Here is an 11110-nt window from a genome sequence, read left to right as displayed (position 1 = left end):
GTGAGCAAAGCATTGCCCCATGCCCTGGCAGGGGAGCGGTGCCCTGTGGGCCCTGCCTCTGTGCCGGGGTGATCCAGGGGTCACTTCTGGTTTCTCTTTAGGGTAGTGGCTGGGCTTGCCTTCGTCCTTAATGAGTTCTCTGCTGGGGTTGTCCCAGAATCACAGAACATTACAAAAAAGACCTTAGCGGGCGTCTGTCCACCCCCTTGCTGACAGGCAAGGACATGGCCCTGGGTCACAGCTCTCACCTGCGCCCCATCCTGCAGGAGAATGCTGCTGCTTGCCTGCCTGCCTCTGGGTGGCGCTCTGCAAGGTCATGCTCTTTGCTCATGTCATCTCTTCTGAACCTCCTGTGGGCCTGTAAGTATAAGCACCTTCAGGCGAGTCCTGTGTCTTCTCCTTCTTGTGTATGCCCACAGCACCCAGCGCAGCCCGGGGCAGACTCCTGGCCTGCAGATAAACCCAGTCTGCCCCCGTTTTGTGCTAAGGGAAGTGGAGGAAGGCGTGGTGGCACAAGAGAGAAAGGCAGACCACCCCCACTTCCCCAAAACCAGCTGCCCTGGGGTCAGTTCCAATTCATGGGGACCCCGTGTGTGTCAGAGTAGAACTGTGCTCCACAGGGTTTTCAGGAAGTCCATCTCCAGGCTTTTCTTCCAAGGCCCCTCTGCATGAACTTGAACCTCCCACCTTTCGGTTAGCAGCTGGGTATTAACTGTTCACACCACTCAGGGCCTCCCTCCATAGCAAATTCTGTATTGGGATTCCTTCCTTCAGTTGCAGGAAATATTTCATTTCCACTCCTCATTTACCCTAGCAGGCATCACCAACTTTACCTGAGGTTCAGACAAACCTGCATTGTCTACATCATGCTGAGAGATAGAATAAGCCATATAAAGCTATCCACATGCATTGGCCTCCCAGCTGGGGCCGGAAGGGATTAAAGGAACTACAGTCTTTACCTCAGACAACAGAGAACTTGCCCTCGGCCTGATGTCCTTCCACTCCAGGGTTGGAGACTTACTTTGGGGCCTCACATCGCTGGCAGAGGAGTTGCTGGGTGTTGGCAGTTAACCCACTCAGCTGCTAAAGGAAAGGTTGGCAGTTCAAGTCCAACCAGAGACTCCTTGGAAAGGCCTGGTAATATACTTCTGAAAAGTCAGTCCCTGAAAGCCCTATGGAGCACAGTTCTACTCTGAGACACACGGGTCGCCATGAGTGGGAATCTACTCGAGAGCCACAGTTTCTTGCTGGCAGAGCCGCCTGTGCCTGTCTTGAGCTCCTGCGTGAATCCCAAAGCTGGCACGCTATTCCGAGTTTTTATTTGCAGGGAACATCTTCTGCTGGGCACCTCCACTTCATCCCTGGGCATGAATGGGGACCCCACAAAGTACACCCTGAGCTCCGCTGAGGACTTTGTGATGCTCTGGGTTTAAAAGAAAAAGGGGGAAGGATTAATAGATGACTGACAGGAAGGGAGCTCCTTTTATTTATGAACAAGGTGCCCATGTTAGCATTTTAGGTGTCCAGATTTACCTGGCAGGTGGGAGGAAGCACTGCTGGCAGCCTCTCGAGAAGGGCTGTGAGTGTTGGAGCAGAATTTTCTCCCCGAGCTGTCGGAGATCAGATACAAGCCCTCATCTCAGGCACACACCCAGGCACGGGCCGTGCCACCGTGAGGTCACCTTTCAGGACTGAGGCAGAGCAATGCTTTGGGATTTGGTGAGTTAGGTGGGAAAGGAAAAGGATGGGGTTGAGGTGTCTGAGGGATATGGGGCTTTCCATCCAGCAGGCAGGCTCTGGAAGGAGTGGGGGTTAGTACAACTTGGGTCCCCTTTTACTCCCTTTGGCTTCCGTGTACCATGAATTTATAGCATAAAAAATAAGCACATTTATCCCTACCTTTTTTAAAAGGATGAAAACCTCTGCTTTTTGGGTGCTGTCCCTGAAGGTGATGTTGGGAGGCACAGACACTGGCTGATGGAACTGTGAGGATGGACAGCTTTTAAACATTCTCCAGAATGTTTGCCCTAAAGCCTGTCAGTTCATTGTACTGTGGGAGCTTGTGTGTTGCTGTGAGGCTGGAAGCTCTGCCACCAGGATTTCAAATACCAGCAGGGTCAGCCATGGTGGACGGGTTCAGCAGAGCTTCCAGACTAAGACAGACTAGGAAGAAGGACCTGGCAATCTACTTCTAAAAAAATTGGCCAGTGAAAACCTTAAGAATAGCAGCGGAACATTAGCAGATGAACCCCTCAGGTTGGAAAGCACTCAAGATAGAGGGTCAGGGAAAAAAGAAGACCTTTGGTGAGATGGGCTGAAACAGTGGCTACAACAGTGGGCTCAAGCATAGCAACAATTGTGAGAATGGTGCAGGACCAGGCAATATTTCGTTCTGTTGTATGTAGGGTCGCTATGGGTCAGAACCGGCTCGACAGTACCTAACAACAACGATTTTTTTTTTTCCAAAATGCATTTTACAACTATAATGTCTTTTCAGCATAGGGAGGGCCAGGAATTTTAGGCACCACATTTATTCAGTGGCAGCATGTTAGAAACTGCTCTGAAGGAACTATGTAGACCCAGCACCTGAGCACTAAGCAGTGATAATGTCAGAATAGACAGTTTATCCACGTTGCGTTGAATGAGCCAAGCAACTGGATGAGCACTCAAAAGTTTCACGACATGGAAGAGATGAATCTCGAAAGCGGGGTCTGTCCTCTACAGGATTCTCTCTGCTCTGAAGTACCACTCCGATTTTCATATGACTACTGCTTTGCTGTGACTACCATTTGTGGTGTGTTTGTTAGTGGGCGCTGCGCTAAAGACTTTATATTCTTCCACAGTCGCATTGTCCCCATTTTACAGATGAAAACCTGAATCTCTAACCAGAATCAGTTGCTGCTGAGTTGGTCCCAATTCCTGGCAACCCCACGTGTGTCAGAGTAGAACCGAGCTCCGTAAAAATCAGTGGCTAATTTTTCACAAGTAGATTACCAGGCCTTTCTTCTGAGGTGCCTCTAAGTATACTGGAACTGCCAACCTTTCCGTTAGCAGCAGCATGTGTTAGCCACTTGCACCACCCAGGGATTTCCCATCTCATGCAGGTTTTATAATTTGCCCAAGATCATCCAGCATGCACATATAGACCAAAGCCATCGACACCCACCTTTGTGGGACCAGAGTTTCAATAGTGCCACGGGGGCTCCATGTTCGTGGTGCTCATTTTCACGGTTAGTCAGTAGAGGCCGGGAGCTAGGGAAAGGGCAGCTCAGCACTGCTGAAGCCACGGTCCAAGCCTCAGGAATATGCGCTGTCATCTAGAATGCAGATCAACAAGCTGGCATTCCAAGAAATCTGCTTCCAAAGCCCTGAAGAAGGGCTTTGCTCTAAGGGTGAACCTGGAAGGAGAGACATTTTTAAAATTTTCGTTTGAATGGCCCAGTTTAAGGACAAAGGTTCTCTGTGGTGCTGGACCCTTTAAGCCCTGACACAGACCGCTTTCCTGCTGGCTCTGGCTCAGATAGGATTTTGGGGGTGGGTTTAGTCGGGGGGAGTTTGTGTTGGATACCCCATGAAGAGATGTACGTCTTTATTGGCCAGGAAAATGAAATCGGGAGAAGCAAAGCCTAATGAAGGAATTGCCGGGGAAATCACTGTTTGGGGTGAATGATTTTCCCAGATGGCTGCATTTTTGAGGCTCAGGAAAGTCTGCATTTTCCATGGCTGTTTCCCATCCGACTGGGCCTTTGCTGAATCTATCTGGAAATCCTTTGTAAAAGACAGTGCACTGGTCTGTTCACCTTGAAAACGAAAAAGTCAAAGAGGCCTCAGATGGAGTGATTGATGAGTGTTACAAGCTCCTCAGGAGGCCCTGAGGAGAAGGCGCCAGCGTGTCCTGTCCCAACGAGAAAGTTCATAATAATTGGTGCAAAACAGCGCCTTTGGAGAAACACAGTGTGGCTATATATACACCCTTGGCCATTTCCTGTTGCTGTCGCAGCTTGTGCAGGCTCTCAGGTAGGGTGAGGATGCAACCAGAACCCACACGGTGATATGTACATTAGCCATGCTCTCAGCTTCCTGGGCTGCTTACAACTTGGGCTGGACTCACACTGCAGCTGAGCCTGGAGAGCTGGGTGAGGGGCTGGCGAGGTGTGCCTTCCTTGTCCCCAGGTCCAGCCTGCCTGGCTGCAGAGAGCCGTCACTGCAGAAACCCTCGAGCCAGCATGCGTGTCTGACGGTTGGCTTGTGTAACTTTTGCACCACAAAACAAGAGGTCAAGTATGAAAGCGCGGTTAACAAATTGAGCCGTCTGTTTTGCCGTTGTTAAAGTGACAGTGTCAGTGAAAAACAAACTCCCTTAGTGAAGTTTTTGGAAGAATTAGCTGGCACAACACAAGGTATACAGCCACGTGCTGGGAAGCCACAATGCTAGAAATAGGAACCAGGACTTGAACTTCAGTATCACCTCTCATCTTAGGGCTTCAAAACGCATAAGTGGTTGCTGTGTATGTAATTTTGGTATCCAAGAGGCAGGTGGCACACGGGACTCCCACTTTACTGAACAGTGAAATTCAGGCACCGAAACATGAAGAGCCATGTCCAAAAAAAACCTACAGCAAGTCACGAGGAAAGGTCAGACTAAGATTCACAGTGCCTGCCTTTCTGGAGCCACTAAGGCCATGATGACTGCATTCCTGCCCCACCCCACCCCCCCCACCCCCCCGCCCCAGGCCTGGGGTAAAACCTTTCATTTTTAAAAAGTTTTTGAGGAAATGCTGGCAGGCAGTTGGTTTGGGAACCATTGTGTGTCTAAGTAATTTCAACTCTCATGTTCTATGAAACAAAACAAAACAAAAAAAACCAAACCCATTGTCGTCCAGTCGATTCCGGCTCATAGCGACCCTATAGGACAGAGTAAAACTGCCCCCTGTGGTTTCCAAGGAACGCCTAGTGGATTTGAACTGCCAGCCTTTTGGTTAGCAGCCGTAGCTCTTAACTAGTACACCACCAGGGTTTCCATGTTCGATATGCATTGTTCAATTAAAACTGTAATTCGTTCATGCAACAAGTACTTCCTGAGTGCTTACCGTCTGCCTCAAATTCTACTAAATCCTTGGGTACACAGTGAACAAAATAGATGGAGACCCTGCCTTCCTAGACTTCAGCCTAGTTGGGGAGAGACGTTAATCACACGTTCCCACAAACGGATATGTACTTATAAATGTTGTATTTTTCTATGAAGAAAAAGTGAGAAGGGTTCTGAGATTCAAGGATCCCTGGCATTCAGAGCATAAAGCTAGGACATCCTACACCTAAATGATGAAGATGGGGGGATGCTACCTTGCTTCCAAGAAGAAACCAAAGCATACTATGATTATAAGAAGCAACCTGTTACCGCAACAACAACAAATGGGTATGAAGCATTTGTCTCTGCCAAGGGTACCGTGCCTCTTTGTCACGATAATTTGGGAGCCCTGGTGGCACAGTGCTTAAGAGCTACCACTGCTAACCAAAAGGTCTGCAGTTTGAATCCCCCAGTCACTCCTTGGAAACCCTACAGGGCAGTTCTACTCTGTCCTTTCTGGCCACTATGGGTCAAAATTGACTCAACAACAGATTCGTTTTTTTGTGGTTGTATGGTCGGAAAAAGGATCCCTGGCTGCACAAATAGCTAAGCGTTCTGCTGCTAGCCAAAAAGTTAATGGTCTGAATCCATCCAGGGGCTTAGCGGGAGAAAGACCTGGTAATCTGTTTCCATAAAGATTACAGCCAAGGAAACCCTACGGGGCAGTTCTACTCTGTCGGAATCAGCTCAAGGACACCTAATAACTAACAACATGGCAGGAAAAAACAAAAAAGGATAGAGGCCCTTAATGACTGTGATAAAGGTTCTACTGGGGTATTTCGCTCCTTTCAAAATGTGTTCAAGGGATGTTCAAAGGTGCTTTATGAAATCTACAATCTGTGTTCACATGAGTGTGGGAAACCCTTCCTTAAACAAACTTAAATAGGGCTTTGTGCCTCAGAGTCTGTGTGTGCTAACGTATAGCATGAAGCTCCGAAGGGGGCTGGTAATACAGTCTGTGGCATTTTCCAAACCGATTTGATTAGGGAACCGTTTCCTCACTGACATCTAACGGAGTGGATCTGAAACTTGCATCTGTATAATAAGACTCACTTGGGGATTGTTAAAAAATGCTGATTCATGGGCTCCAGCTCTGGAGAGTCTAGTTCACTAGATCTGGAATGGGCCTGGGAGTCTTCATGTTTAATAAACAGCTCACGGATTTAATAAACCTGCAAGAACCAAATTTTGAGAAAAACTAGTAGGAGCAGCTTATCCGCTCCGATTGTTTCTATCGCTCAAGCTTTCTTTACATATTTACATATTTTATATATGTATAGTTGTAAATATACATTTAACACAACATTTGCCAATTTGACACTATCCAGTTGTACAGTTTAGTGATATCAGTTAGATAAATCATGCTATGCAGCCAGCACGGATAATTATTGCCGAATTTCCCATCACCGTAAAGAGAAGGTTAAAGCTTTCTGGGCTTCACCTCCTTGCTTTTAACCCAGTTTATGCTGAGCGAACACAGCCAAGTTATTGGGCCAGGAGAGATAGAAAATAATATGCAAAGTGAGTCACAGACTCACCCAGCCCTGCACTAGAATCTGCTGGGTGTCACAAGTTGAGCTGTAGAGCACATTTGTCATTTGGTTTGCAGGAGGATCACGTGTGGTGTAAGATGCTCTGCATTCAGACGTCTTGAAGCTGTGCAAACACAGGATCCAGCAGCATTTTTCTGATGTGCCCATCTGTCTTTGTCTAATTAACCCTGTCTCTTGGCTGTCTCCCTTCTTTTCACATAGAACAAAGGTACCCAGAAAGACACATCTTGATGCATTCATATGCAAAGAAGTTTTGTCTTCTTTTTTCTCTCTCTTGCTATGGCGTATCAGAATGAAAAAGGTCCGAGAAGCTGGCTCTTTTGAGAGAGAAGTCAGCTCACACATGTGCCTCCTATCTGGGTTACCATCGGTGGCAACCAGGAGAATGACAGAGCACATGACCTTGACTAGGGTTTGCTGGTGAGTTGCAAGTCTTCCAATTACTGGTACTTGTGCAGCAGCCGAGGCTGAAGAGCTCCAAACAGCTCCGCAGCCAGAGAGAAAACGCCTTTGCAATAAAAAAGCCAAACCTGTTGCCAACAAATGCATTCCCACTCATGGCAACCCCATGTGTTATAGAGTACAGCTGTCCTTCATAGGGTTTTCTTGGCTGTAATCCTTATGGAAGCAGATCTCCAGGCCTTCCTTGCACAGTACCACAGATGGTTTCAAACCACCAACCTCCAGATTAGCAGTGGAGCACAACTCTTTATGCCACTCAGGGACCTTCTCTGCAGTCACACGCAGAAAAGATCTTAAAAACACTTGTTAGAGGTTTGACTTGATTAAAAGAGACGGAGTAGGGGTGAGTATAGAAAGAAGAACCTGAGGAAAAATAGAGTCCCCCTGCACACTGAACATCCATACCTCATCCTCCTCGTGTCTATGATGGAATGTTCGGCCAAAGAAATCAGAGAAGGCTGTGTTTGTGCTTACGTGGAGACCGAGAGCCCAGCGAAGGGCAGGTCTTGGGATGCATTTTGTGGAGGTGCACACACATAGGAGCATCACTTAACTTTTTAAATGCTGAGGATGATTGTGACTCACGTCAGGAAGGAAGAAGTCACATGTCTGCAAAGATAACTGCAAGTTGAATGCGTTCATCCCTGCGATCTGAGCTGCCTGCATCTTGGTGCATTTTGCTGAGTTTGTACTAATACCCCAGCGGGTGGTCAGTTGCTCTTGGTGGCCAGTTTCATTTCCTGGTTTTGAGAAAATGGCAATGAGACCGGTAGCTTGGGCACTGTGTCACTGAAGGAAGTGTGCAGTTTTAAAATGTCAAAGCCAGCAAGCTCCCGTCCAATGCGTGTAGTCAATCAACACATGCCTTGGGACTCCAAGGAGCCCACTGCAACTGTACGGAACGGGGTCAAATAAGATCTTGCCTTAAAACTGCCTACCATCTAAGCAAAGTGGCAAGATCAAGAGGAACAGAAAAATAACATCAATGTGGAAAAATGCCTGTGCTCATTGTCATGGTGTTTTTCAGTAAAGAGTGCATCAGAGGTAGGGTTTTCCAATGGGCAGGGCAGGTGTCAGGAGCCCAACTGGCTGGGCTCATATCTTCGGAGTTTTCCACTTAGTGGTTTTGTGACCATGAACTGACCTTCATTTCTTCATCCGTAGAAGAGGAGAGGGGAATAATAGTACCTATTTTTCAGTTTATTGTAAAAATTAAATAGGCTTATTAGTATAGGAAAGCAGCTCTTAAGATAAATGTCAAACTAAAAATGGCCTACAAATCCCCGTTATTATTATTGTTGTTGCTATTAGTAGCTGGAGGGAGATAAATCTAGAAAATGCATCTCCCACCATTTCCATTAAAGAGAGCGAGACCAAGACTGACCCGAGCCTGGGCGTTAAAGCAGCCAGGCCTTTCTCCTGGCACCTTCCTGTGTGCTTACCTTCCTCTGTGATAACGCAGACGTGATGGAGGCTACCAGTCGTGCTGAGAGATGGAGGATGAACTTGTCATTTCTGGGGTTTGGAGAAATCTAAGAAAATGATGTCCTTCCTACAGTACCATTTGGTTCTAATTTTCAGGGAGCCGACCCCCCAGCCTCCATCTGATATCCAGAGGCTAAATCTTAGTTCCTGGGGCATCATCCATAAGACTGTCTATCTAACTCAGCATTGAGACTTTCCTGTGTAAACCCTGTACCCACCCACCCCCCCACAGGAAATACAAGCTGTGTGAGCTGAACGTGTAACTGCCCCCAGCCCCCACCCAGCATAATGCAGCATTCTCTGCTTTCCATTCTGGTGAGCTGTATACATTCATTTCCTAATATGCACCGTAATGCACTAGAAATTATTAGAAAAGGAAGACCTGGTAGTAATTCTGACACTCAGGAAGCTTCCATTCCGGAAACTTCCAGTGAAAGGCATAATGTGAATTTATAAGCTACGGCTTTTGATGGTTGAATTAGTACTCTGGATTCTGAAACCTTTGGGGTCATAATTAAGAAATGTAGAAGTCTTGTCACACTTGAAAATTCTAACTGGTGGCCTGATACCTGGCTTGTTTTGTCACTTGAGCAACTTAGGGTGAGAATGTAGGAACCTGGAGAGATTTCTTGACTAGGTACCTGGAGAGATTACTTGGCTAGGCACCTGGAGAGATTGCTTGACTAAAGTACCTGGAGAGATTGTTTGACTAGCAACCTGGAGAGATTTCTTGAGAACTTTCATCTCTCATAGACCAGAAGCGTGACAGGCACAGATCAAAGCTTCCAGTGTAGTTAAATCACCTAACAACAGAAGCCTATGGCTAATGTCTATCACTAAACTGCTGTTTTTATTGGCTAGCCATTATTCAAAGAAAATGCTCAGCAAATACAGTGCGTATGATCAATGGAAAATTAGAAAGAATGGTTAATATTCAGATTCTAGAGAAGATAAACAGCTACTGCTTCGTCCGTGTGCAGACTTTCTGCTCTAAGAGCATTTGCATAAGTTAAATATTTGTAGCGCAATTTTTAGTGGTTTTCAAAATGCGCCGTAATTTGTGGGTATCTGTGAGTACGCAGGTGTGGGGGGTGACCATGAACAAGACACAGACTCCTGTCCCTGAGGGTGGAGCCTGACTCAGCACCCCAGCACAGCCCCCAGGCCACAGTCCACACTGTACCGACCAAAAGAGAATGCTCAGCCTCCCTCCCCAAGACCCAAGCAAATATTTTCAAAAGGATTTGTGTGTGTATGCAAAAGGGTAGGGTATATTTCTGAGCTCCAGAGGCAAATTTCTGTAGTAGATTTAACCCTTGCAGGGACAGGGACTTGAAAGGCTCTTTTCAAACTGAATTCGCTGACTCCAGCTTAGGGTGAAGGAGTAGGTGCCCAGTGGGAAGAAGGAAAGGCCTCCAACTACAGAACAGAGACGGACAGACTGCCACGGGGCCAGCACAGCTCCATTCCCTCATCTGTGAAGGAGCTGCTCGCTCCACGCCACCTTGGCATTGTTAGGACCACATTCACTGGTAGCTGAAAACACAACACGTAAACACAAAGTGCTACCCCAGTGCCAGGTATCCTCGAGTGAGACTCGCACTAGAGACAGACACGGCATGTTTCGTGTCCCTGTAGGTGGCCTCCCCACACCCACACACTAGCTCTCTGCAAAATGGTGCTTCTCTCTAACGTCAGCGAGTTCTAAAACTTGAAAGAACCTTCGTCGAGAATTTAGTCCAGTCCCCTATTTACAAACCAGGAAATTATCCAAGACTAATAATTTCTCTTTCCTTTCCCCCCATCTTTTAAAATTGATTTTTAATGGCGTAAATAATGCTGTTGAATGGACCCTGACTCGTGGTGGCCCCATGTGTGTCAGAGTACAACTGTGCGCCATAGGCTGATGTTTTCTGAAATAGATAGCCAGGCCTTTCTTCCAAGGTGCCCTCTGGGTGGGCTCAAACCTTCAACTTTTTGGTTAGCAGGGGAGCACTTTAATCATTTGCACCACCCAGGGACTCCAAACTCCTAGGGTGGATCATTCAAATGATAAGACACCCTTTTCCTCAGGAAACTTTCTTCTAGGCTGACTTTTAGTTACTTTTGCCGTAATGTTATTTCCTGTGTGTGTGTTTAAAGTTTACTTCCTATTCAAGTGCAGATGAAAGCTTGAGGCCTATTAGGTGTACAACATTGAGAACTTGGTAATCAGGAGTAGAATTGCTTAGTAAAAACTTGTGCGGAAATCAATCATCATCTTCATGGACGTAACATGACCATGGGTAGTTTCCTTAGTCAAAGATTCCCAGATCAACGCCATGGAACTTTGGAGCTGGGAGGGGTCAGCATGGCCAGGTTCTGCCGTCCTGCCTGTCATATCAGTCCTAACAAATCCTTACCTTAATTTTGTTGTTGTTACTGTGTCATTTTTGGAGCGTGCCTTCATGGGGGAGCAAACACGTTCCATCCTACCCTTGTC

At 46.9% G+C, this 11110-nt stretch overlaps 1 protein-coding gene across 2 annotated transcripts in view; it reads left to right on the top strand.

The window, feature by feature from the left end:
* FLI1 (Fli-1 proto-oncogene, ETS transcription factor) overlaps window positions 1–11110 on the top strand; it is a 145284-nt gene that overhangs the window by 34843 nt on the left and 99331 nt on the right. The gene's annotated exons all lie outside the window — the stretch shown is intronic.

Source organism: Loxodonta africana, chromosome 15 (genome assembly GCF_030014295.1).
Source record: "Loxodonta africana isolate mLoxAfr1 chromosome 15, mLoxAfr1.hap2, whole genome shotgun sequence".
In the NCBI taxonomy this organism is placed as follows: domain Eukaryota; kingdom Metazoa; phylum Chordata; class Mammalia; order Proboscidea; family Elephantidae; genus Loxodonta; species Loxodonta africana.
The sequence above is the reverse complement of the archived record's forward strand: the minus strand, read 5'-3'. Positions and strand labels throughout refer to the sequence as shown.